Below are 27,272 nucleotides of genomic sequence, written 5' to 3'. Positions count from 1 at the left end.
GAATGTGATTTTTGGCCTGCCCCCATCAGAATCACCCAGGGTATGTGTTAAAATTTCAAATTTCAAGAACTAACTCAAACCAAGCTATAACTGAATATCTAGGGGTGGGAACCTGGAAATTGCATTTTAAACTAGTCTCCCCGACCACACACCCATAGACACCTCCATGTTATTCTTATACATCCCCTAAAAAAAATTTTTTTGTTAGCAATATAGAATCCTTTCCTTTATATACTGGAATTTTTTCAAATAAGAAGTTCTGTATCTTTCATCAGTCTAGTATCCTCTACCCTGAAAAGTACCTCGCCCACAGGTCTAAAAATTATCTTTTTTCTTCAGTATTTTCCACTAAAAGGGAGATAAAAGCAGTAGATGTGTCTTTTATATATTCTGGAGTTTTTTCCTAACACCCTTGACCACCACCCTTATCTGTCCTTCCATTGGTGCTGAAAGCACAATGAAGAAAACCACTCCAAATTCAATTGATTTGAACTAAAAGCCACTAGTCTGGGAGCTGGGCCAATAAATAAAATAGCAAAAACTTATTTGAGCCAATTAGACAGGGATATGCAAAATAATTGGCCATGATATCAGGGTCAAGCAATAGTAGGCAAATAAACTAGCATCTTATTGAGTTAATGGGACAGGAATATGCATAATAAGTTGGTTGTGATGTCAAAAGCTTCATTGTAATTTTAGGCATGAATGTTGTAATATAATGTTAATTCTGAGACACTTCAAAATGCTTAATTACAATATTGATAAAATAATCTGAATCCCCAAGATGTGAACAGATTGATCTAAAAAAGAAATGACAAAGCTTGAAACTGGACCATCCTACAAATTGAGTTATTAAAAAGGATTCTAGCAAACCCTATGTAAGTTAAGACCCAGGCACAGTTACTAGTACCACAGAATGGACAAAAATGCTGGGCCTAAAGGACTAAGAGTAGTTTTAAGGAAATGAGAAGAGCAGATGTGAAATCCAGAGAAGGGAGTGATAGGCTGAAATTTGTTAGTTCACAACAGTTAGCACTAACATTCCTAAGTCAGTTCTTTAGCCAGCAGGTGCATATCCAATCATTCAACAAACATCAAGTGAATACCCACTCGGCGCCAGGCACCATGCCAGTCCTTGGGAATATAAGTAAAAATAACAGCAGACACCAGCTTAGCAAAATGTGAGCCAGACACTGTTCTAAATGGTTTACATATGGTTAACTGATTTAATACCCATTACAACCCTATGAGGTAGATCCTATTTTTAATTCTATTGTATTGATGGAACTGAAGGAGAGGTAAATAACTTGCCCAAGGTCACAGAATTAGTATTTGGCAGAGCTAGGATGTCAACCCAAATAGTCTGTCTTCAGACTTCATGAATAAAACATAACTTTTAGATCTTTATCCTTTCTCAATAGGTTCAAACTGGAGAGCAGGTGGCTAACCACATGTTATAATTTGAAAGATGTCCAAAAAGTCTACCTGGTTCCAAATATCCTTTATACCCAAACTAAAATTTCATCACGGAAGTCACTAATATAAATAAGTCGGTTGGTTGATTGTTATTTTGTACTTAGCAAAAATGAGATCAGTGAATCCATAATACCAGACACTGAATATTAATAGATTATTTCCATGCTGGAAAGGACCTTCTCCCTTGCGTACAGACTGGCATGTTGTTGTAGTGATTGATTCTTTGCACACAAGAGAGGATGAGATACAAAACAGTGATGTTTCCACTGTATCAGTGATACAGAAGACAGTCCAAGTCTAAGGAATTTGAGTGTCTTTTAGGTGGTAGAGAGACACTAAGAAAAACTTTACTTACTACACCATTTTATCAAGGCCTGATTCTGAAAGGGCATATGTGATATTATTGGGGTAAGGGTGGTAAGATGTAAGAGTACAAAAGCTTACTACCCCTGTGAGGGGACTCTGTAAGTCAAAATTACGTATTTAAATGTCAAATTTAAAGACATTGGAATTCCAAAAGACAACTTACCAGGAAAATAGAGCTCAGCTGGAAAATGTTAACAAATCTACAGATGGAGAAGTAGAAATAGTGTGTTCCAAAGAGGTTTGTTCTAAGACATTTTTACTAGTCATCTGAAAACTCCCAATTTTCAAGGTGACATAAATGCTTCTAGTCATTGAAATGCCAAGCTCAGTGGGTAAATGAAAAGAATCTAGCTAGGCTGAATAAGCCAAAATGGGGTAGATGAGCTTCATTGTGGACAAGATACATTGAAAAGAAATTATAGAATAGGATCAATTATAAACCAAGAAAAAAAAGTCACATACAACCATCCATCGAAGACATTCACCAAGTGTGCTGTCCCTCAAAAGGCTTGATGTTGTCACAGAAGATTTTGTAGATACAAGGGGGATGAAATGTCCTACATTTGTCCAAGCCCAGAGGTCATTCTATGTGTAGAATACACATAGTCGTGGTTGCCCACCCTCTGGAAAAACAGGGGTGTTAGATGATCAGCTGCCAGAGGAAGGCAGCTAAAATAGAGGCACAAGGAGGCTGTATGTGAGGATAGACTGAGAAGATTGGGACTTTGTAGTCTGGAAAAGGTAGGCTGAACAGAGATATGATTAAAGTCTGAAAATCATGAAAGGTAGAGCTAGAGTAATACCTACCTGTTTATCACATCCCACAATACTGGAATTAGGAAGCAACCTTGATGTTTGAAAGAGAATAGATAAAAGGGGTGGCTCTTCAGAATGATCTCAAAGGCAGCTTTCTACTCAAAAATTCTTTGTTCAATTTTTTTTACTGCTTTACAGTTGGGTCTTAAAAATGTGTTGCTCTAAGAGACAGACTGAAATAGAAGGCTAAGATAAATTTAAGAGTCTGCTGTGATATAGGCTTAAAAGGGGACATCTATAAACCTTTACTTTGTGTTGTCACGTAGGAACTCCTCCAGGCCCGTCCATGGGTAACCATCGGAAACAGCCCCAGAGCTGTGTATCTCACTAACCCAACCCAGAATAGCTACATTTGCATCCTTGAGTTGAACATTTCTATCACCTTCTATTTAGTACATAGAAAAGGAATGGGGGAGTCTCAATTTCTAATAGGTAACTGGGTTGGCAGAAATAGAGCCTCCAAATATTCTTCTTTTTAATATTGTATTTGGTGGTCTCTCTAAGGAGATTTTATTGTCCATATTTGGTAAAGAGGTTTATTCCTAATAAAACTATTAAGAAGATATAGCAGAAGTCTGTACTATTTTTCTCTTCCTTTTATGAAGCTGTAAGATTCTTGTTAGTAAAGCCTAAGACAGTTAGGTGACAAAAATGTGCAAAGTTTTGAGTCCCAAACATTGCCATAGTGCTTGGAGAAAAGGAAACATCAGAAACGATTTAAAGAAACAAAAACAGAAAACCTACTTTATTATAGTCACCTCTACTTCCAAAAGGATATACTGTTTATTTTGGTCACTTAATCCTTTATTCTTAATCTCAGTTATAAGTGTATCACCCCCTTACCTTCTCCATAGTCTTGCCACCTGCTGTACTACGAGGTACTTTGAGAACAGGGCTACTTAAGTTTGCATTCTCAAATCCCCTAGCATGTATGTTGGAGGACTAGACATCAATATACCCTGCATAAACCAGTTATGAATATTATAATTCCAGAAGTCTGATTATATTGTCATCTTCCAACTGATCTGACTTAATTTTATCCACTTAATGCAATTCTTTTGGCATCATATAGTAGTCATTATAATAGAAATAACAGCTGATAAATAGAAAGCAGAAAATGTAGTCCTTGCAGCTGATTGGTTATTTTAGTTATCATTTCCAGGAGATTTTACTTCCTCCCTCCTCACTCTCTTTAATGGTTAAAAAAAAAAAAAAAAAGAAAGAAAGAAAGAAAGAAAGAAAGAAAGAAAAACAGACTATTTCTAAGAGATAAAAGAAGAGTGACACAGAAATGCACACATTACTGTCATTATACCTGAATGACAGTCATAAAGACATTTTCCAGGGAAGAAGTGAAGACAGAATGATCCCCGTGTCACATCTTTTGCCCAGCATGAACAGATAAGGCAATGATTCAGCATCTTACTTGTCCACGGCTTTATAGACTCACCCTTTATAAAAGGAAGTCAAAAGACTATAGCAGCTGGTTGCCTTTTTGAATTACTAATGGCCTAACTTTTGCTACGCATCATTCTCAGTGATGGCTGGAAAACTAGGAGGCTTCCTATAATTTTTTTCTTCCACAAATAAATGCCTGTAGGTGTTTACTTAGGAAATTGACTTTTTAACTTAAAAATATGAAATAAGCACATTTATTTTATATCCTCAGGAGCACTGAAACTGCTTTTATCCAAAACTAAAGTTATATGTTTAAGAAATCCATAGATTTCAAACTCCTGACAGTATAATTAATAAATTGTCCTCTGTTAACAAAAAAGAGCCGAATGCACATTTAGTGATAATGTACTTGCAGAACTAATACATATACATATGGAACTGTGAGATTACACAGTTATCTACTGATATTATAGCTGTCATTTGTTGATATTATCAATGTTCATGTCCTTATTAAGGAAACAAATGCTTTCACAAATAGCACTATTTCATTATTTTTCTGGAACTTTAGTTTTAAAAGCATAAAGCAGCTCAAGAAATAAAGCTAAATAATCCATAACCCTACCACTTATTATATAAGAAATTAAGAACTCAACCCAGCTCCTCTAATCCTTTCCCATTCCTCAAAGAGTTTTCTCAAGGAAACGATTTGAAATTTCATATCCTTCCAGATTTTCGTTCTGCTTTTATCAATTATACATATATATAAATATATATGCATGATACAAAAATGGGATTATTTTAAACCCATTATTCTGTAACTGTTTTTCACCTAGCAATATATAATAGAGATCCTTCACGTCAACATATAGATCTGCCATTGTATCTATTGGTTGCATAGCATTCCCTTGTTTGGATGTGTCATAACGTATTTAGTAATTCTCTTATACATAAAACTCCATGAGAAAAACTATGTAACTTCACCAAAGGAATTCAAACAAGACCTAGATAAACAGAAGCATAATGTGCTCTAGGATTGGGAACAATATAAAGATGTGACTTCCCCGCAAGTATTAAATGCCATAAATGAATTTGAAAGACAAGCCACAGACTGAAAGAAAGCTTGCCTCACATGAACAGATGAAATGTCAATATCCCTATAATACAAAGAGTTCCTACATATCAATAAGAGAAAGAAAAGCCATGGGGTAAGTCTCCATTTTATTAATGTTCCTAAAATTTGCTTGCTGCTTATTCTACTACTGCTTCTGTTGCTGAGAAGTAAAATGTTACATTTATACCATCTCATCATGCATCTAAATAAGAAAAGGATTTTAAAGTAAGATGTAATTACCCTAAGTTCAAAAACTAAAAGTGTGTTGCTTAAAAAGACACTGGATTGATTGCGAAGAGTACCCGAAAAAACTCAGGTCATTAGCTTGAAGATTTTTCAACTATATTTGCAGGAGTTTGAATCCATTAAAACACTCAGTTCAGCAGCATTGTTACAATAGCAACTGGAAGAGATCTGCCACAGTCACTGAAAGTCAAAGTAAAAATATACACCTTTATGAAAGTCAAAACCAGCATTTTTAAGAGAATTTTCCAATTTTTGGACTTAAAAACATTAAACATTTGAAAGCTTCTTTTACCAAAAGTTGCCAATTCAAGTTGTATATCTAGAATACACTCTTGAATTTTATAGTACCATCTTTAATGCAACGGAAATATTGTAAATGAAACTAGCCTAAAAGCTATATATTACATGACAGTGAAGCTCCAGTTTACTATAATTAGAAATCTATTTTAATCTTAACTGAAAGGGGTTCATGCTTTATGTTTATAAGGATTTCACTAAAAATTCTAAGAAATAGAGGCAGAGATTTTAAAATAAGCAGTGAATGCTTATGAATTATGCAAGTCTGAACTTTCATTTTAATAACTTCATTAAAATATAAAAACCTTAAAAGCCTCCCAACAGGAATTTAGCTTTATAGAAATGCTTTATACATGCCCCGACCTTGCCAAGAGGCACACCTAAGGCATGATTCAACAGTTATTACAGGGCAAAGCCTAATAATAAATACCTATCTGAAAATGCCAGCATTTGTCCTTGCCTCCTTGGCCTCCAGTGGAGTTGTAACTCAGCCATAAACAGACCTTCTCCTGAGAGACAGCAGGGCGCAGCGGAAAGGGAACAGCAACTGGCATTGGAAAACCTGGATCTGAAGCCTTTAACCTTTCTGATCCTCAGTCTGTTCATGTATAGAATTGGGGCATTAAAGATAGCCACGTTGTTGGGTTAACAGATGAGATAATGTTAGGTGGAAGCTCTAAGTAGAAAGCACTATATGAAGTTATTTCTAAGCCAAAGACAGACCTTGGTTAACTCAATTTTTCTCTTCATATTCTGGGTCCAGGAAAATATGTGTTCCCATATGGCTGATATAAATACTTCACGTGTGTACGTGTGTGTGTGTGTGTGTGTGTGTGTGTGTGTGTGTGTGTGTTTAAAGAATGCCTCTTCATTATTTGGGTGGCAGTCATCTGCTTTGACTCACCTATGATGGCATCCTGAATAAAAGGCAAATAATCCTCACCCCTCCTCTTACTTTTTGGCCACAAGACCCAGCATATTTTATAAGAAATCAGACCAGTAGTAGATTTCTACCACCTTTAGCTCTTTCGCCATTTATTTAAGAAACCAAAGTTCTCTTCCAAGTACTTCTTTTATGGTAATGGGTCGAAGACTAAGACAGCTAATTGAGCCAATAAACAGGAATAGCGAGCAAGAACAGAGCCTCTGTCATTCTAATTATCAAGTTAATGTGGTCGCTGGACAAACTCTCCTCTCTAAAATGAAACACCACAAGATGGAACCTGCTGTTGCAATGTGAATTTGACTAGAAGTGGCAGAGCCTGGTCCCAGAGCAACTCCTGGTTGTCTTTCCAAATAATTGTGCCCCAACCAATAAATGCCTAATTGGATACAGTATGAGTCAGCATTTGTTGCTCATTGTTGGTGCATAATTTAGTGGTAAAGATTTCAACTTTCACTTATCTCTACAAATTCTCATGTCTCCACAAATAAAATCAACACCAAAACCAAGGAAAGTGCCCACGTATAGTTGCACATCTTTGCATCCAAAGACCTTTTGACCCTCTTCAGCTTGTTTTCCTCTAGCTGAAATTTCATTTTCTATATCAAACATATCCCCAGACTGTGCCCATCTTGGCATTCCAAAAAATAGAAAGAGCTTTGATTGGATTATATGTCTGCTCTATAGCCTTTCCCTTAAATCAAATGAATTGTTCCACTTGCCAATAGGAAAACTAGCTCAGTTCAAGTATTTTCTAAGAACCTAGGTAAGAAATGTGAAAATTTGTTATGTATTAGTCCCACAGGAGAGATGATTCCTCTATGCCACGTTGATTTGTTATTTAACGAATTGCTAAATCTGCCCACATCAGTAACGTTGAACTGTGCCTCTCTCAAACTAGCCAGCCTGACTCGAGGTTAAACCAATTGCTTAGGAAACGTGAACCTGAAGACTGCATTTCAGACTCTAGGAATGGAAGTGTCAGAGCTCCACAAGATGCTAAGAAAGATATAAACACAACATTAGGAGGTATATGTCAGCCTGGTCCTCAAATGAAAAATTCTTCATAAATATATTACAATCAGGGCTGGGTTTTTTTCCAATAAATATATCTTTTGTATTTATACAGTAGGATTCAATACAATAGAATTAAAGTATATGTAAATTTAGCCCAAAGATAAAGATAGTATCCTCAAGCCAAATTATATATAGTACTTTTTTAAAATTAACTTGCCCTCACACTTTTATAGCATATATAGATTTTGACTCCTGTAACTGCCACTTAATTGTTTTTTTAATCTAAATTAGTCCAGCCATCTATAATGCTGCAAGAGGAACTAGTTATTAAAGCTACTAGAACTTAATATTTGCTTACAAGCAAGATCTCAGGAATGAAAATTTTTCTTTATCTTGGGCGGGTAAGCAAAAAGATACTTCTTTTTATTTCTGTTTGCTGTTTGTATGGGTGGTCAGTGCCTCTCTAACTTTCCATTTAAATTTCAAAATGAATTAATCTGAAATGTAAAACAACAGTGAAATCTTATTACCAACTGAGATTATTTATTTTAAAGGTAAGACTGCAGCAACAGTGTTCCTATACTCTATGCTGAGAGGGCTGGGATACTGCATTCATTTCTTGAAATACACGTAAGAGGAGAAACATCAACTTTCTGAAGCAAATCTAGCAGGAAGTCAGGGTCATGCAGAGGGCAGATACAGTCTCAGCTAAGGAACGGTTCAAAGAATTGGAGATGTTTAAGCTACAAAAGACAGAGAGGACATGATAACTACCTAAAAATATGTGGGAAAAGAATGGAACTTACTCTTGTTAACTATAAAGATCTGAACTGGGATCAATGGGTGTAAGCAATGGAGATCCATACTTGCGCCTTCCAATTTTAGTTCCTAAGCAAAGGCTAGAGGCTAGCTTACCAGAAATACTGAGTTTGGGAGGATGCCCTACACACCTGCCATAGCTTGAGTACTTAACCTGTTAAATCCCTCCCATCCCCTACAACTGTTTCCTTTTAGACAAGAATTACAGCTCTAAAAGCTCGTGGCCAGGCTAAAGACAACATCAGCACATGAAGAACCATCTATGAAAGACAAATTTATCCACACCAAGAGTGATTATTTTATTTTTTTTTCTTAATAAGAATTAAGGACTAGCACTGCTAATAACAATGTTGTAATCTCATCAGTGCTTTCTGTGATAAGCATTTACTAATTTGGTTTTGTTTAATCCTATTCATAATTCCATGAGGTAGGTATCATTCTCCCCATATAGAAATGAGAAAACTAAGGTTTGCGAACATGACTGCTCAAGGTCACAGGATGAAGAAATGGCAGGTCCCAGCTCCTCACTCCAGCTGTCTGTCGCCTAAGCCTGCCTGCTTACCCAGCGCACCCCACCAGCCAAGACCGCGCACACTGTAATTTCAGTTGCCCATAATTCCCAAACCATAGAAACCACAACTCTAGAAGATAATAAATGCTTCTGAGCTGCAAAATGATCATCAGTTCACTCACAATTAATACCCTCTATAGATTATTTTGACAAAGTAACACTATCCAACTGTGCCTGCAAATGCCAACACATGCAAATCCCTGTGACTTCATAGATAAACAGCAAATGCCCTAATGAGCAAAGAAACAACTGCTCTGTGTTCATTTTTTCAGTGTGTTTCTCATTTCTGCTGGAAAATAACATCCAGAAGGAATATGTGTTCTATTCAATGACTTAAAAAAAAAAACGAGGAAGGTTAGCATTTACAAGTTTACATAATATAAAAAAGAACGGCCATGAAACAGTGAGCTGTGGCTTCCTGGTGGGAAGACAATCGTAGGCAGCCCATGAGTTCCTGGGCAGTTTTAATTTACTTTTAATCATTTTGGAAGTTGTGCCTCAGGGGTATGAGCTAAAAAGCTCCATAGCATTTTGTCTTTTTCTTTTTTGCCCCTCCTTTTTTTTTTTTAGTTTGGCAGAAAGTAGCCCCCCAAATAATGGATAGAACCAATTCAAGCGTTTGCTTCTCCAGGAAATGCCCCCAGATATCCTAGCCCCGTCTTTGTTATTTTTTACCTTTATACCATCCACATTTTTTCCACTTGATCACTGTTACCTTTGACTGTGTCCTGTAAATATCTTTTCTCACTGATGAGACTGAGTTCTTTAATCATCAGGGTTGCCAAGCACCCTCATTATTCCTTTTTCTGTGTTACTATGGCACACTGGAATTATCTCTTCTTGTGATTTAGCACACACTGTAGGTATCTGTGCCGCTGGCTCTGTGATCTCCTTTTGCCAGAGACCCAACTTAATTCACTTTTGCATGTCCATCAACTAGCATTGCTTAGCACATAGTAGACCCCCATAAGGAAATATAGGTGAAAATTAGGACAGTTCATTAACCCCAAGTGTTGAGCATATAGTATGAACTGAACTGAATTAAATAGAATGAGAACAGATCAAAATGAACTGAATTGAATATTTTAAGATATTATTGTTGGAATAAAGTTACCCAGATTGTATTTATAATTTATAGACCAACTGATTAGCACAGCCTACGTATGATGTATATAATTCCAGTGACTGATACTCTTAGTATTACCTATTATGTTACCTACCATAGAAAGGTCAGCAATCTTTAGGCCTAGTATTGTAGTGAGTTCTTTAAACTGAGGCCATAATGGTAGACACAGTCTAAATCACTGTGTCTTTGAAGAATGGCTGAGAAATGTAGAACAAACTGTGGAAGGTTGACAATATTTCTGAAAAAAAAATGTATAAAGCAGTGTAAACTGACACTGTTAATTATACAGTAGGATGCCCCAAACAAGTAGATCTGAAATCTCATTTCCTGGGCTAAGTCACATTCTTGGTCCAAGGTTTGCTGTGATCCCAGAGGGAGAGGAAGCCACATCAGCAGTGGCCCCTCATCCCTTCTCCTCCCTTGTTATCTCCAACTGCTAAAACTCCGTCAGTCGTTGGACACTGTGCCCCCTACCTGGGCTAAGCCCTGAATTAGCCACTTGAGAGTCAGTCAGTAAGATGGTCATTGGCCCTCTACTTTTGGAGCCTACTGTCTCAAAAAGGAGACCAACAATAAAGAAGTACCAAAATAAATAAATGATCACAAATCCTATGGGGAAAAAAAATTAACAAGGATATGACAGAGAAATGGAAAGAGTTTTCCCTCACCTAAAGAGCACAGACTCTGATTTAAGAGTATAGGCAATTCTTTTCTCAAAATTATATCCGTTTTCGTTAAAACATGTAATTATTTATAAACTAGATAAATAAGCATTTTGTAAAAAGGTAAGTGATTGGGAAAGAGAAATATCCCTTCCTGTATAATCTGTGCTTAGCTAGCATAGGTTTGTCTAATGAGACCAGATGACTTCAAGTGTGATAATGTTCACTTATTAGTAAGGCTTCCGGCATCCATTCCCCTTTATAATGCATTTACCTGTAGGTTTATAAATGTTGTACATTTACTACTGTGGTAGTATAAAATGGACATTATAAATTTATTTATAAGTAGAAAAATATAAAGGATAAAGCAAATAAAATAAGTATTTTATAATTTTATTTATGTTAAAAATGTTATTCTCCCTTTAAAATATCAATAATTACTATGTTAGTAAATATGTCTCATTTTTTAAGATATTGGTTCAACTTCATGATATAGCAATTCACAAGTATAATGTTGGATTCCACTTATTTCAATGCTTAGTTTTAAAGAGGGTCACCTCTGAAAATATGCCTCAAATGCATAATATTTATACTATTTAATATAGATTAGTTTGAGATTCATAGAAAATATGACAGGGCATCACACTGAGGTTTTTAATCTTTTAAAAATTGTAGGCAACTTCTCCATCTGAAATAGATTATCACCCTTACCTCTAAGCATGACTGACACAGCGCTCAGCTGAAAAAGAAAGAGGTACCGGCTCTGCCATGCTTTCCATGTTTGCATTAAGTTTTCTTCAAGCCACAGTTGTTTTTCAGGAATAATTTTAAGCAAGGTCTGATTTTGTGAGGATTAGTTTGGTTACAATTAAATAACATAAGCCATGAGTCAGTTTAACTGGGCTCACATAAAGCGCAGCACGTAGAAAAATGCTGAAAGCAAATAAACAAAGCGAGGGCCCCTCCGGCACTCAGCCCCACAGTGGTGCTTCCATGCCATCCTCAGGAAACCTGGAGTACTGAGAGTGAATCGTGCCCAAACAGGGCACCATTGCGAGTAAATTTCCAATCCTTTACTTTTAGAAGAAAAAAATAAAGTAGAAACTCTAATATTTTCTTCTGGGGAACACATAACTCCACAATGCAGAGGTTTCTGGTTTATAAGCCAAAATCTGCCAGTAGTACTATAGTTCCTTTCTCTTCTCTTACCAAAGACAGAAAAATATCATATTACTTCAATTTTTTTCTTAAAAAATTACTCATTAACCCAGATCATTGTAATACCTAATTTTTATTTAAAAGTAGTACACATACTAAACAAATGGAAAGTTTTTCATGAATTTCAGAGATAACACTATGTTTTAAAAAGAAAAATACGTGTCAAGAGGCACTAATCAGATTAGTTTTGGGACTCTCAATATCACAAAAGGAGTAGGAATGGCTGGATGTTTAGCCAGTAAAGGGGGAGACTGGATGGGTAGCAGGACAGCTGCTCGCAAGGATTTGAAGAACTGTCCTACAGACAACAGTATGGACTCACATGTTCAGGAAATATGCATGAAATACCTACCTGCTAAGGACCACATGGGCTGGGAGCTAGATACACAGCAATGAATAAAATGTGTTACCAGCCTACAAGGAGCTTGGAACTAGCTCCGGGAGATCTATGTAGAAATACTGTGTGTGATTTAGAGTAGGAATCGACAAACTTTTTCTGTAAAGGACTAGACAGTACATATTTTAGGTTTTGCAGGCACTGGGTCTCTTGCAACTATTCAACTCTCCTATTGTAACATAAAAGCAGCCACAGACTGCCTGTAACAAATAGGCACGTCTGTGTTCCAATAAAACTTTATTTATGGACATGTGAATTTTATATAATTAAATGTCATAAAATATTAATCTTTTTTTTTCCCAACCTTTAAAAATGTAAAAATCTTGTTTGCTCACAGCCTTCAAAAACATGCAGCAATGAGATTTGGTCCACAGGCAGTAATTTGCTGAGAGCTAATGAACAGGATTTCACAGGAGCTCAGAGGAAAGGTACTTAAACCTAACTGGGGGTGTAATGGATGCTTCCAGGAGAAACCAAAAACTGAGATGAGGGATTATGCAGGTCAAGGGGACAGGCCCAAAGGACAATTGCGAGCAAAGGTATGGTTGTATGAAACAGACTGGGGAGTACAGAGAAACCACTGAGAAATGAAGTTAGAGAAATAGGCAGAGCCCCATCAAGGAAATTAAACCTTATGCTCTGGAGGTGTTGAGTAGCCACTGGGGGATGAAGTATTAATAGCAAGTTTGTGTGGGAATGGTCAGCAGGAAAAGGTACCATAACAGCAATTCCAGCTCTGACTATGGAGTCAGCCTGACTTAGGTTAGAATCCCAGTTCTACTGCTCACCAAGCCTATCACCTCAAATCATTTTCTTATCCCCTCCAAATCTCAAAGCCCTCATCTGAAATGTGAAAAGATAATCCCTTATTGTTTGTTATTCTCTATTTTTGTACCTACTTGCTTCACTTAGTGCACATAGTGCCACAGCTGGCAATGTGAATTTCATTGCTAACTTATTGTTTGACTGATGCCCCCTCCAGATTGCAAGACCATGTCATCATCCATACACCAAGTGCCTAGCATGGTGCCTGACCAGAAGTAGTTAATGAATAAATGGAAACAAAAATCAACCAATCACAAAGCCAGTATTTTCCCACCTTGTCATTCTGTAACTATCCATGCCTACTATCCATGCTTGCTTCTTATTTTATGGGATAAATATGTAGCATCATTTATTGGAACAAAGGCATTGAGAAAATTTGGAATTAAAAAAAAACTTGGAATAAAGGCATTGAGAAAAATGATTAATCATTCTCTATACAACTGTCTTATCCATAATGTTTATTTTCTTGAGCAAGTTCTAATTACATTTCATTTTGGTACATGGCTTTTTCCTCTCCCACTGAGATGCATTTGCTTCAAGAAATTTTCTTAATCTAAATGGGCAATTTAGATGGGCAATCTAGTTTATATTGCACTACACTTAAAACAAAGCAAAATCTTTCTAATGCACAGTTCACGCTAATTTTTTAACTTAAAACTCAGAGATAGGATAAGTGGCCCATCTCAAGAATGATCTCCAAATGTCTGTATGCCTCTTTGTGTAAATTGCCAAAAACCATTTATATTTTACCACCCAATATCATGTCACATAAATTATAAATATATGATTTATCTATTCATTAGATTTCCGGGACTCTTGTTCCAGGGCAAACCAGTAAGCAATAAAATCCATGTTTCCATGTTAAATTTTAACTCATATTGCTCCTTGTTGTTCAAGTTCATTCATTCATTCAATAACTATCTACTGAACACCTACTATGTAGCAGGTACTATGAAATCTTTTGGGGATTTTTTTTAGCATGTTTACCTTCTAAATAGCTTAAATCTCAATTGTCAATTTATTTGTTCTTTCTATAATATAGTATGCTTGGGTAATTATGACCTAAATAAAAGGACTAGCAATTCTAGTGATAGGGCAAAATATAAAAATTCACAAAACTATTTATAAACAGATTTTAAAAAGCATTATCTTGTGTTTCTATCATCCTTCTACTTTCCAAGAGAGCATATTTGCGACCTGAAATCTAGTATCATTTACATATGACAGAGTTGCTTTTGAAAATTCAGACTTTGACCATATTGTCTTTGATGTATAAATGACTTAGTTTCCCTTTCTTCCTTTTAGTTCCAGAATTCTTTGAGACTAATTATAAATTGAGACCATCCATGATGCTAAAATTATGTACAATTTACTCAACATACCCAATCTGTTATTTAGGAAAACCCTGTCATTGGCTGAGGAGTACTTGTACTTAACATTCTAACACATATTTTCTCATCACTCCAATCTTGAATAAAATTAAACAGGGGATAGGGTATATGAGAAAACATTTTAATCATATTTCTGAAAATAAATTAATTCCAAGAAAACTCTGTACAAATATAAGATCCCCTGGGATTTTTTAAATTTTAATTTGTGATTACTAATTTGTTAAATCAAAAAAGTAGGGAGATATTCATTCAATGACATAAATATTCTATGAGTATATATATTTTGTGCATATATTATATATATTCTAAAGTTACTTTATCCAAAATTCTAAATTCTTAGAATTTTAGTGAAATATATGCAATATACACAAGATTTAAAGATTTCATATTCAAATAGGCACATATTATGTAAAAATAGTTGTTCAGTTAGTTAAAAGTAAATCCAATTTAATATTTGTTGCCTTTCCTTCTTTGTTCCCTGATAGCTTTATTCACTAATTCAAAAATATTTATTGTGCATCTACTATGTGCTAAGGAGTTCTAGAGGCTAAGGTTACAGCAGTGAATTAAACAGGCAACAATTCTCCCTCATAAGAATGACATTCTAGAGGAGGAGAAAAACACTAAACAAGATAAGTTAGTAAAATACAAAGTGTGTTAGATAATAGGAAGTTAGGGGGAAAATAAATCAGGGACTGTTGATGAAAAGTAGTCAGATTCTGGATGTATTTTACAGGAAGAGCCAACAGCATTTGTTTCTGACTAGGAAAGAGATAAAGAAACAGGATGGGTGCACCAATTTTGGCCTGAGCAACTGGAAGAATGGAGTTACTAAACCCTGGGATGTGGAAATCTGCAATAGTTCAGGTTCAGGAAGAGTGAACAGCATGAGCTTAATTAGGGACAAGTTCAGTGTATGATGCCAATTAGTACAACAAATGGAGATGTCTAATATGCAGTTAATCACAAAAATTATAACTTATTTAAGTTTTGTAAACTGCCATGGAAAAGTACCTTTTTCTTCATCCTAACCATGACAAATTTCTCCTATTTATCACTGCCAGGACATTTGAAAGCTATTGGCTAAGGTATCTTTCTCACTTATTCTTCATATTATCTAAGTCTTAAAGCTCTTAACTATATAAAACACAGGCCATGAACCATGAAGTTTCCCTTACCCTCAATTTGTCTTCCTTCTTTGTGCCACACACCATACTTAAAATACTTGGCCCAGATTATCAAACTCAAAATTTCCTTGCCTTACAGATCTTTTCCTAACTAGAAGATGCTCAAGGCTTGATTCCTTTATAAACACCTTCCAATCCAACCCTAGTTTACTGAAGGGGTTGTCCTTTCTTCAGGACACATTTAGAAACTTTCAGAAATCTCACAAGTATGACCTACTGTGGAGGATTTTCTATCATTGTTATATAATCTGTGACACATAAATGGAACTCTTAAAACTTCAAAGAAAATAGTTCATTGGAAACAACTTTTTGGTTCTTCTTACTACCAAACAGGCTGGATGACATTGCCTATTGAGCTAGTTTACAGAAGTGAATTTGCGGGAAAAAAAATAATTGTCTTTAAAAAAATCAACTGAAAAGAGGTTCATTTAGTGGCCTCATAGATGGCTTCATTAAAAACAAGTCTGGGTCCTGATATGGCAATGATTTTTACACTATTGTGATCCAAGAACCACTTGTGAAAGTCAAAAGTGCAATTTACTAGCCTCATTGGCTATAAAAACAACCAAAACATGACCCACAGTTAGACAAATGTTTTTGATGAGACACTAACATTAAATCACTAACTCATGCCAAGAACAAAAGTATAAAGATTGGAATCCAGATCAGTAGTGATTAACCCAAGGAACAGGCTGGAATGCCCATACAGACCCAACCTAAGGACCCTACTTGGGGAAACACTAAATACCATAACTAAAAATGGTCATTGGATGAATACACAGCCCGAATTAGGAAACTTCTAACATCAATGACTTGTATACAGAGCCTAGCAAATTTATGGAGTCATTACAGTGACTTCCAAAATCAACACAAAAAATTAGTTTATGTTTCAGAATAAGACTTGGGTCAAAGCATTTTTGTTTTTTTTTTTGTTTGTTTGTTTGTTTGTTTTTCAAAAATAGAGGTGGGGGTTGCGATTGTGTTACCCTCTAAACCCTTCCATGGTTAATTTCCTCCTGAGAAAAGAAATCCACTTAATTCTAGTGTTCCTGTTATGGTTTTGACAATTTACATCTTCATTTTCAGTTCTGAGATTATGGTTTAGTAAATGGTCCTCAGACTCAATAAGGATATCAGCAGAGAATTTTTTAGCAAGTTAATCAAAACGCAAGAAAAACAATAGGGTATGCTTGAAATAATGAATCGCTTGATTACTTAATTAGTTTAGCAAGACTGCCACAAAATGAAACCCTGTTGTTTTTTAAAACCTCAGTTGAAAATATTTCTGGGTAATATTTCAAGGAATGAAGAAAACTGGCCTTTTTCAAGGTTACCGAAAGGTGCCAGCTGTGTACCATTACAAGGAGTCCTCTGAGAGCCCTGAAAGTACACATGGGTTTCGTTAATCATCTTAAAATCCCAAAGAGCAGTCTATGCCACACAATAATATACTAATATACTAAATCCACATAAAGCTTCCTGGTGTTTTGTGGAAAGTCCTTGTTAGACCAAGCTTTTGGATTAGTTGAGATCTTTATTTCTAAGTTCAGTAGCAAACCCCTGGAAAGCTGTGATTTCAAATAAACCTCTCTGTTGTGTCTATTACCTCTTAATATAGTAATCATATGTATGCTTGTGTACTGAAACCCCATCGAATAGAACTCTAATTTTGATAAATATGTTTACTAAGAGGATACTAAAATTATACAAAAGGGAATATGAAACTAATAGATATTGCTGAGGGTTCACTTACTGTGCTTAATACTTTGCATGCAGTCTCATCTGCACAACAAACCTGAGATAGCTATTATGTATCTCATTGATAAGATGAGGAAATAGGCCTAAGGAAATTAAATAACTTGCCAAAGGTCATGCTAGAGAGTAAAGGACTTAACTAGTAATCTAACCTATGCCTTCTAACTCTACCTGGGTCATATTTTCTGATTTATAAATCTAAAACCCCCTTTCCAGAAAAAAATTGACATCTTCGGAAAACTTCTTTTAGAATTGGCCTATTTTACTTGAAAATATTTCCTATCAAGATTAAGCAAAGATTTTAATTCTACTCTTTGTTTTTTTTTTCAACATTCCTTCAACCACCACCCCTCACCACCAGCACCACCAAAAGAGAAAATAATAGCACCTGTCATTTAGATCTGTTAAGTAAATATTAACAGCAGAAGCTAATTAGCATACTCCGAAAAACAGATAGGACTCAGAGTTCAGAGAGACTCTTCAGCAAAGATGCAATTGGAAATGTGTTCAAGCACATTTATTCATTTATACTAATCACTCAGCAAATTTCTATCACACCTGTCTGTCTGTGCCTGGGATCAAGCAAGTTCTTTCTGAAAAATGAAGAAGCCTTGTTTAGCAGGACTGGAAGAAGCTTCCCTTGCAATTCCCCAAGTGGACTTTGCAAACGTCCTCCTTCCCTTAATCCATTACCTCCTAGAAACACCTACTCATGACATCTTCCTTCCTGGAACCCCTGAAGGTTTCCTGGGGTTGCTTGAGGTATGGCAACCCCATATGTGGGACTCCAAAGTTAGACAGAGGAATGCAGCACGTTTCCTCAAATACCAAGCCTGCAAAAGAGAATTCGCACCAATACGTGACACTTTGTGGCCTTCTGGAGTTGAAGTAGCTGCTGCTTTATTCAGACCTTACTGTGTGCTAGGCACAGTGCTAAGCACTTGACAATCTTACCTCATTAATTCCTATAAAAATTCTAGGTAATACTATCCATCAACAAGTTGAGGATATGGCTTAGAGACCTAAGAAATCTAAAATCCATGCCTTTAGCTCTGTTACCATAATTTCTCCTAGGATTTAGTAGTTTTCATTTCTTGAAATATTGATGATGGATGTTAACCTATATTAAAAGCTACAATACTATTTTTATGAATTCCCCCATTCCTACTTTAAAACACAATAGCATTAATATTTTAAAGATTAGAGATACATTTTGCTTGCCCCAAAGGAACCTATTCTGTGTTCAAAGGTAAAACTGTATACCTAAACTTGGTAAAACCGTAGTCAGACTGTCTCAAGTTCCCATTGAATCAGATAATTCTTATCAGATCTCCTTGAAAAAGATAAAAGGACCACCATGGTTACAAAGTGCAGAGCAACAAAAGCCAAGGTCCTGTTATCAGCACTTCATTGAGATGCAGGAAGCATCTCTACGTACTTACTCCCCATCTTAGCACACAGCTTGGCAGGGGTTTTGAAGGATTTGAATTCTGAATTTCTGTTAGAATAACATCTGCCAAGAACAAACCCTGAATGTACTACTTGTCCCTGTAGAGAAAAATGAGTAGCTTATCATGCAGGTCTTTGTCAAAATAATACCTACACCTGTTGTCAGGCTAACGCTTTAGATACTCCTGGATGAAATTCCAGGTCCATGTGAGGGTTAGGGAGCGTGGCTGGGCTACAAATTGCTTGGAAGCAAGCTGATTTTTAAGTTGCCATGGCAAAGAAAATGCAGAGAATGAGCAGCTTTTACATTAATATTTTCTAGGTATTGTTATGATAGGATTGTTCAGCTGAGGGGTGCTTTTTTTTTTTTTTTGGTACTTCTACTGACATGAACAGATAAAATAATAAACACTAATTACAGAGTATTATGATGATTTCTGGGCTTCTCCTCAGAGGGGCGTATATCTGGCTAGGTAATTACTTCTCTGACAGATAGTTTTTACGTGAGAATGGAGGATGATGAGCCTAGTTTATTGCCAGCTGATGAGACCACGGGGGAGGAAGGTCATGAGGGCATGCTCATTAAGACCATTTTAGTAAATGTGTTTTTTAATCAGTTGTCAAGATACCCACCCCTGGTTAAAGAAATGCTCCATATAAAAACAACACAGTGATTCTCAGTCGTGGGAGTCTGTTAATTTAGGGAAGGGACTAAATGGTAAGAGACTTTTCAGGTTGAAGTGGAAGACATTTCTTGAAAATGTGATGCCTGTAATTGCCCTAAACTTTATTCCTAGTGTGAAAGAAACGGCTAGTTTCTTTACTACACTTTCATTTCCTTAAGGATTATCTTCCCTTACTAATTCAGATTCAAGGTCCTACACGATTCCAGATAATGTTTAGGAGGTATGCTGACCGCAAGGAATTTATGTTCAAAAGTACACACTCAAACACATGGGCTTTATGCCCTTCCCCATACCATAACCGAATTTGATGAGCAAAAGGGGCAGTGATTCTTTCCCCCTTGTTATTTACTGGTAGATAATAAAGAATATATAGTAGAAAAAAAGAAAATGGGAGAATTCAGAGAGGAAAGTAAAAAAAAAAAAAATAAACCTAAATAAAGTTTTGACAAAGTGTTCACAGTATACACATACTGCCCCTCTTGAAATGATCCATGTTATTAAAATTATATCATTTCAGCACTTACCTCTTAGTCCTGCTACATGTATGGAGATTCAGAGGAAAGATAGTTTTTATCACTTTAAAATGATGGCAAATGACATGTGTTTCAAACAGAGTAGAGTTTCTTGGGTTTTTTTTTTATTATTACTTCAAAGTATTACAGGGCGTCTACAGCCATACCACCCTAAACGTGCCTAATCTTGGAAGCTAAGCAGGGTCGGGCCTGGTTAGTACTTGGATGGGAGTCAAAGTATTACAGGAGTAACACAATTTGTACATCTAAATATATCTAAACATAGAAAAGGTACAATAATAGTACAGTATTACAAGCTTATGGGACCACCACTGTAAATGCAGTCCATTGTGGACCAAAAGGTTGTATTTCCCCGTCCTCCCTGACCATAGACATTTTTATTCTGTTCAGTATGGTACAATAGAAAAATAAATTTATATAGTACAGATGGCTATTCAAGATATATTTTTAAATAAAAATTTTCCTAAAAAACAAAAAAAAATCTCCTTTTGCTTCTAACTAATTTTTATAAGCATTGCAATTATTGTCCCTTACAAAATTACACTGTTAGACAAAACATACACTGGAATGATCAGAATTTAATTAGGCTTATTTGTTGTTGTAACAGCTTTCAAATTCTTTCATCTTATGAAGGAGTGAATCCCTAGATTACTCAGACACACGAAAATAAAAAACTGAACTACAGGAAGGAATTTCTACATCACACTTCTCAGTTCTTTATCATGTAAGGAAAGCACCTGCACCTTCTAAAAGATGCAAATCCCTCTTTATTATTTTGATGAGTTAACAAGATGAATTCATCTCCAGAGCACTAGAATACTAAATTGTGAAAAATGGTCTCCAACTATATAATCTCTCTTTGATCATAACTATTATTTGGAAATTCTCTAGGGAAACTAGAATCTTATAGAAATATTGTGTCCTAGTTATTTAACTGGATAAATTTAGACTCCTCTAGAAAACTTAACATTGAGGGTAGGCTGAGAGGTGATCATTTTAATCTGGAATATTTTTCAAAAATAAAGGAAATTGATTTTAATAGAGCAAATTTTCCATATTTTCATATGGAAATGAAAATAATAAATTTTACATATTTTCATATTTCACTGAGTGCTGAACTATACAATGAACACAGCAACTGAAAAGTTTCCAGCTCTGAAAATATCCAGCAGATTTAAGTATTGTTATTTGCTCTGGCCACCTCTTAAAACATATGCTCATTTCAGTTGCTTATATAAAAGCTTTTGTGTAAAAGCCTTCATAGCATATTTTATACACAAAATGTAAATAAAATTTGATTAATTGCTCTATGCATTTATTATTAGCTATTTTTAGTGCAGAAAGAGGGGTCAAAAAGCTCAAACACTCTACACAATTTCACAAGACGAATTGCAGGGGAAAAAGTGACTGAGATGGATAACACTGTCCTAGGGTCTTGGCAGATGCATTCCTGGAGGAGGTGGACTTCTAATTCCTGGTGAAGGGGGCCTCATTCCTGCAGGGGGCAGGCCTATTGGTGTTCCTTGAGCAGGGAAAAGCCCAATTGGGGGTGGACTTCATACCAGATGGAAGAACCATAATGCCTGGACATGGGGTTACTCTGCCTACAGGTGGGGGTAGAGTCCCCCATCCTGGTGGGTACTGTGTTGGGGCTTCAGCAATGGTGGCAGCAGTAGCAATGGCGGTAGCTGCTACAGCACCTTTTCCCTATGAGGTCATTACCTGCCGGGATGGTCCTTCAACTCCTTGGACAGGGCCTGCTAACCCCACAGGAGCCTGGGCAATTGGTACAACATCTGGTGTTCCTCTGCCAGCTGCCCTACCAACTCCAGGGCCTCCTGCAGCTCCAGCAAGTGGTACCCAAGCAATGCAGTATCTTTGGGGGTGGTCCCTCCACAGCCATGGATACAAATAAGCTGCTTTTCTTCATGCTCTGTCTGCTTCGAACTCTTTGGCTTGATCTTCCTGAACTTATCACACACACAGAGGCTCAAATTCGTATGCTTGTCAAAAGCCTCAAAGGTGTTGATGACAACGCAGCCATCTCCCAAGATACATTTCATCGTACAGTCAATGTGCCATAGCATCTTGCTACTCTTGGCCACAGTCATGATTGCTGTTCCACCCAATCTGATGTCCACAGTTAAAATTTCGTGATCCTTAAGACCTAGGGGAAGGCTACAGATAAAGACACAATGCAGGTTCTCCTAGAAACAATACAAGCTGGTGCTGGTCAGAAGCTTCCAATAGTAGATGGAACCTGGTTTCTGCTTGGAATCGGCTTCCTTGCTGTTCCTATACCGCTTTAACCACCTCTTCGTATCTCAGCTAAGAATGCCGGCTCAGTTCTGCCTGGAAACACACCACAGGTACTTGCTGCTGCTGAGAATGCCTCAGGCACGAACGAGGCTCTCGGTTTGCTCAGTGAGGCTGTCCCGTGTTTGACTTGGACTCCCACCTCTGGCACATGCTGCTCTGTAGCGCATCTCAGCTGCAAGCGATCCCTTGCTAGCTCCATCCTGTCACTGGCCACGGCTCAGGCTGCGGTGTCAGGCATGTCTGGTGGCCACTCTGCTCCGTGCAGGACTCACTGCCACCATAAACCAAATGTTACATGATTTGTAAGCCAGAAAGAATCTTTAGACAACCCATTTCATATGTTTAAATCTCTAATTCTTGGATATCACAAACACTAATTGAACAGTTTCATAGTAAAATGAACAAGGTATAAAAAAGTACGTAATATTCATCTTAATACTGGCATGTAAAATTTTTGTGAATTCAACACAAAATATTTTAAATGGCTTTACATTCTATGACTACATGGGTTATAGACAAAAAGCTATGGCACTGAGAAGAATGACTGCTTTTGACAAACATTCTTGAGATCTGGAGCACCATCCACTGGGAGTCACAATGATCTTAATTTATAGTTACATCATTTCAAGTTTTGAATAGAAGCATATCAGCAAACAAGAATGAAAGTTGATTCCATATTGGTGGCAGATATGAAAAAAAAAACATCCTTTATTATATAATAGATTTCATTGGCTTTTCTCCCAAATTACATAGATACTCGGTTCCTAATCTGTTTATATATAGGTGTTTAATACCCAAATCTTTGAATTGTTTGATTGTTTATTCTTTTCTGGTAGTGGTTGTTCCCACCAAGCAATTTATAATAAACAGCTCGTGGGGGTGGTAGGGAGCATTGGGTTTCAGTGTGGAACAAACTATTATCAGAAAGAGAATTGTCCAAACTCAATATAGATAAGGGCTATATAATCAGCTATTGGTAATGCATTTTCAGTATTGTTTGCATAATTTACTTTCCATTTGTGGATGCTCAATCAAGGTTTATGTATATTCATTGATTTTTCAAGTGTGATTCGCCTCAAAAAAAATAACAAATTTTTATGCTCATTCCCCCAAAAAATATCACCCACCATTAAAATTAAGGTCATGATACCAAAATTACTGGTGGTAGAGTGCTGGAATTTGCAATTCAAAATTGTGTCAGGATAAAATTATAAACTAGTTTTGCATATGCAGGCCATTATGGGGTTTAGAATAAATTGGTGTATTAGGCAAAAGTTACCAATTAGAAGGAGCAATCAAATGAGGATAGAAATTCAAGTATTTGTTTTTTTGAATTCAGGAAAATGTGTCATATGACCACACTAAATAAAGGAAATAAAGCCATTAACAGAACATGCCAGTTGAGTCTTAGGTGAGAACATATACCAAGATTCATAAATCCTCAAAGATTGTTTTTATCATTCAGTGGGGCAAAGTGGTCTATCATTAAGTGAACAAACTAGAAAAATCCTACAGTCAAATGAAAACAAACTTTGTTATGGATACTCAGGCTGGCCCAAGACAGAAGGTGGTGCATGGCAGTAATGGTGAATGTTACTGGAGTGGTCTCTGATCCTGCTCTCATGCTTTGAGCTGCTACTTTCAATCAGCATTGGCTAATCCTAGGCCTTGAATGTTAGGCCTTAACACTTAAATGTTATGTGGTTCATTACCCTGCTATTAAATAAAATCACTTTAAACCACTCCCAAAGAATGGTACCACATCCTCCTCCAGAGAAGTTATTTACATAAATAAATTTCCAACAAAAAATTCATAAGAACTTTTTTTGTAAATAGCCATATATTTCCCCAAACATGTTTTGGGGGTTTCTTTTCTATCCTTTTATCCATTAGTTTTCTATTGCATGGACTATCTTCCATGCCTAGTGTGCTTTTATTAAAAACAGTAACTTGGCATTCCTGGTATTCACTGATGTTTGGGTCTTTAAATACCTATTATGACCATAATTTCTGTAACCTAATAATGCTTTACAAAAATTCTCAGCGCCCCTTCATGAAGTTAATAGTTTCTAGACATCCTCCTGCCTAGAGCCTCGTACATCCATCAGTTTGTGATTACCCCTACAGCATTTTCATTGTTGCCTCAGTTTCCACCTCACCTCCTACCTCCCTTCTCCTACAATCTTGTACACAGCAGAGTTTCTACAAATGTGCACTCTTCTCATTCTTGCTTTCTCTCCCAACATTAACCTCACATCTTAAATGAAAGGCATTCTACTGGAAGAATAACCTATTCTAGCATTTAATAAAGTCATTCTGAACCCATCTGACATAAAGATGTCTTCCCAGTCACCTGCCTGTAGGGGATAAAGGAAATGAGTTTGAGATTGGAGACACGCATATTATTGCAAACCACAATCATGGTTAATATCATCATCTGTCTTTATCCTAATTTATCTCAATTTACCTCCATTTTCAGCACTTCTGCTATCTCTACCCTCTCTTGCCCACCTTATAATCTTTGAATATTGTATCAAACTGGTGTCCTTCGTAAATGGAATATTTTTGCACATATTATGTACTTTTGCTTAAGGAGACAGTAACTCTGAGACAGCAGGGGCCCAGAAAAGAGACTGGAAATCTAGTGATAATTCATAAGTCAAGAACTGCCTCTTTTTTCTACCTTAGTTCAGTTTAATGCAGAGGGCACTGAGTTCTAGTCTCAATTCTACCATAATTAGGACCATAACCATGGGCAAGTCTCTTAACTTTTCTGGGTATCAATCTTCCAATAAAAAAATTAATCTGTTTGACATTTATGGCCCGTTTCATGTTTAAATCAGTGATTCTATTCTTTTTTTTTTTTTTACTAAATGAGAAATTCTGGCCTATCAAATGAAGTCACTATAAAGAATAAAAAAATTATAGTTAAATAACGTTTCAGATATTAAGCTATTTAAATGTCAACTGTGCAGTTTTCAAATATTTCTAGTCAATCATAATCACTGCTTTCTCAGTTTATTTTATTTTATTTTTGAGACAGAAGCTTGCTCTGTCACCCAGGCTGGAGTGCAGTGGCATCATCATAGCTCACCGCACCTCCAACTCCTGGGCTCAAGCAATCCTCCTGCCTCAGCCTCCCAAGCAGCTGGGACTACAGGTGTGCACCACCACACCTGGCTAGATTTTTTTTTAATTTTTGAGAGAGATGCAGTCTCGCTATTGCCCAGGCTGGTCTCAAACTACTGGCCTCAAGTGATCCTCTTGCCTTGGCCTTCCAAAGTGCTGGGATTACAGGCTTGAGCCACTGCACCCAGCTTCAGTCTTTCTATTAGCATTTGATTAAAGATGATATATAAAATTTATATGCATTCTATTGGGGATACCAATTAAGATTTCTTCAACTTATTTTAGAAGCTGTTTATAATGCCAATATAGTCTTAAATACCCAAACAATAGTTGTTAAGAGGCTAACATGCGCAGTAAATGGTCTTGAAATTCTCTGTAATATCTAATAATGTATAGATTTGGACTATTCATGTTTGGCATAAAAATAATTGCAGGGACTTAGAATGCTTTGATAAATACATGCAATTAAGTGGACATATTTAAACCCTTTTCTTAGGAAGTTGCATTTTTTCTTTTCTGTTATATGAGCATTTTTTAGGTAATATGTTTAATCCAAAATCTTTGCTATCTCATGAAGACCAGTTTGTCACACTTATTATTTTGTTAAATTAAAACAGGAGAGCCTGGAATTCCTGTGCAGTTACTTTTTCTACTATTGCACTGTATATTTAACCTTGTGTGTGTTTAGCTGCAGGAGGCTATAGGTGGAGCTGGGTCAGAAAATGTCTGCAGTACCCTTGTAATATTTTTCTCGTTCCTGGCTCACCACTGTGCAACACTGGTGCCTTTATTTTTTTGAGACAGAGTCTCACTTTGTTGCCTGGGCTAGAGTGAGTGCCATGGCATCAACCTAGCTCACAGCAACCTCAAACTCCTGGGCTTAAGTGATCCTACTGCCTCAGCCTCCCGGGTAGCTGGGACTACAGGCATGCGCCACCATGCCCGGCTAATTTTTTCTATATATATTTTTAGTTGTCCAGATAATTTTTATTTTTTTTAGTAGAGACGAGGTCTCACACAGGCTGGTCTTGAGCTCCTGACCTTGAGCGATCCACCCGCCTCGGCCTCCCAGAGGGCTAGGATTACAGGCGTGAGCCACCGCACCCGGCCTCATGCCTTTATTTATGTCCTTTTTCTCTCCAACATATACACACACATATACTTTGTCCTGCCTCTTTCAGGGGAAAAAAAAAAGCCCTACTAGTTCAGAAAAGGATTGTGTGTTTAAAAAAGTATAAGTGGTGTAAAAAAGTATAAGTGGTGGAAATTTCTAAGAAAGCATTTCCATATTCTACTTATAGGGAAACTTATGGAGGAAGCAGGTACTTTAAATCCCAATTTCTAGGGCTGTATCCATAAAAATTATACAAGCACATGATCTACATCATGCACACCATACAGGATTCCAGCACTCTTTTTCTAAGCCTGTGCCACTTCCCAAATCCTGCTATTTAACAAACTCCAAAGGAACCCACCTTTGAATGCCATTAACAATGTGTATCTACGATGCTAGATACTCTGTTATCCCACAACGT

General features: G+C 36.6%; 1 protein-coding gene and 2 pseudogenes across 2 annotated transcripts in view; 1 reads left to right on the top strand and 2 right to left on the bottom strand.

Moving 5' to 3' along the window:
• SYT1 (synaptotagmin 1) overlaps positions 1–27,272 on the top strand; it is a 195,684-nt gene that overhangs the window by 112,233 nt on the left and 56,179 nt on the right. The gene's annotated exons all lie outside the window — the stretch shown is intronic.
• On the bottom strand, positions 21,588–22,745 carry LOC123639489 (annotated as a pseudogene).
• The window catches only part of LOC123639490, a 118,280-nt pseudogene continuing 113,602 nt past the window's right edge, over positions 22,595–27,272 (bottom strand).

This window comes from Lemur catta, chromosome 6 (genome assembly GCF_020740605.2).
Source record: "Lemur catta isolate mLemCat1 chromosome 6, mLemCat1.pri, whole genome shotgun sequence".
NCBI lineage: Eukaryota > Metazoa > Chordata > Mammalia > Primates > Lemuridae > Lemur > Lemur catta.
This window is presented reverse-complemented; position numbering and strand designations above follow the sequence as displayed.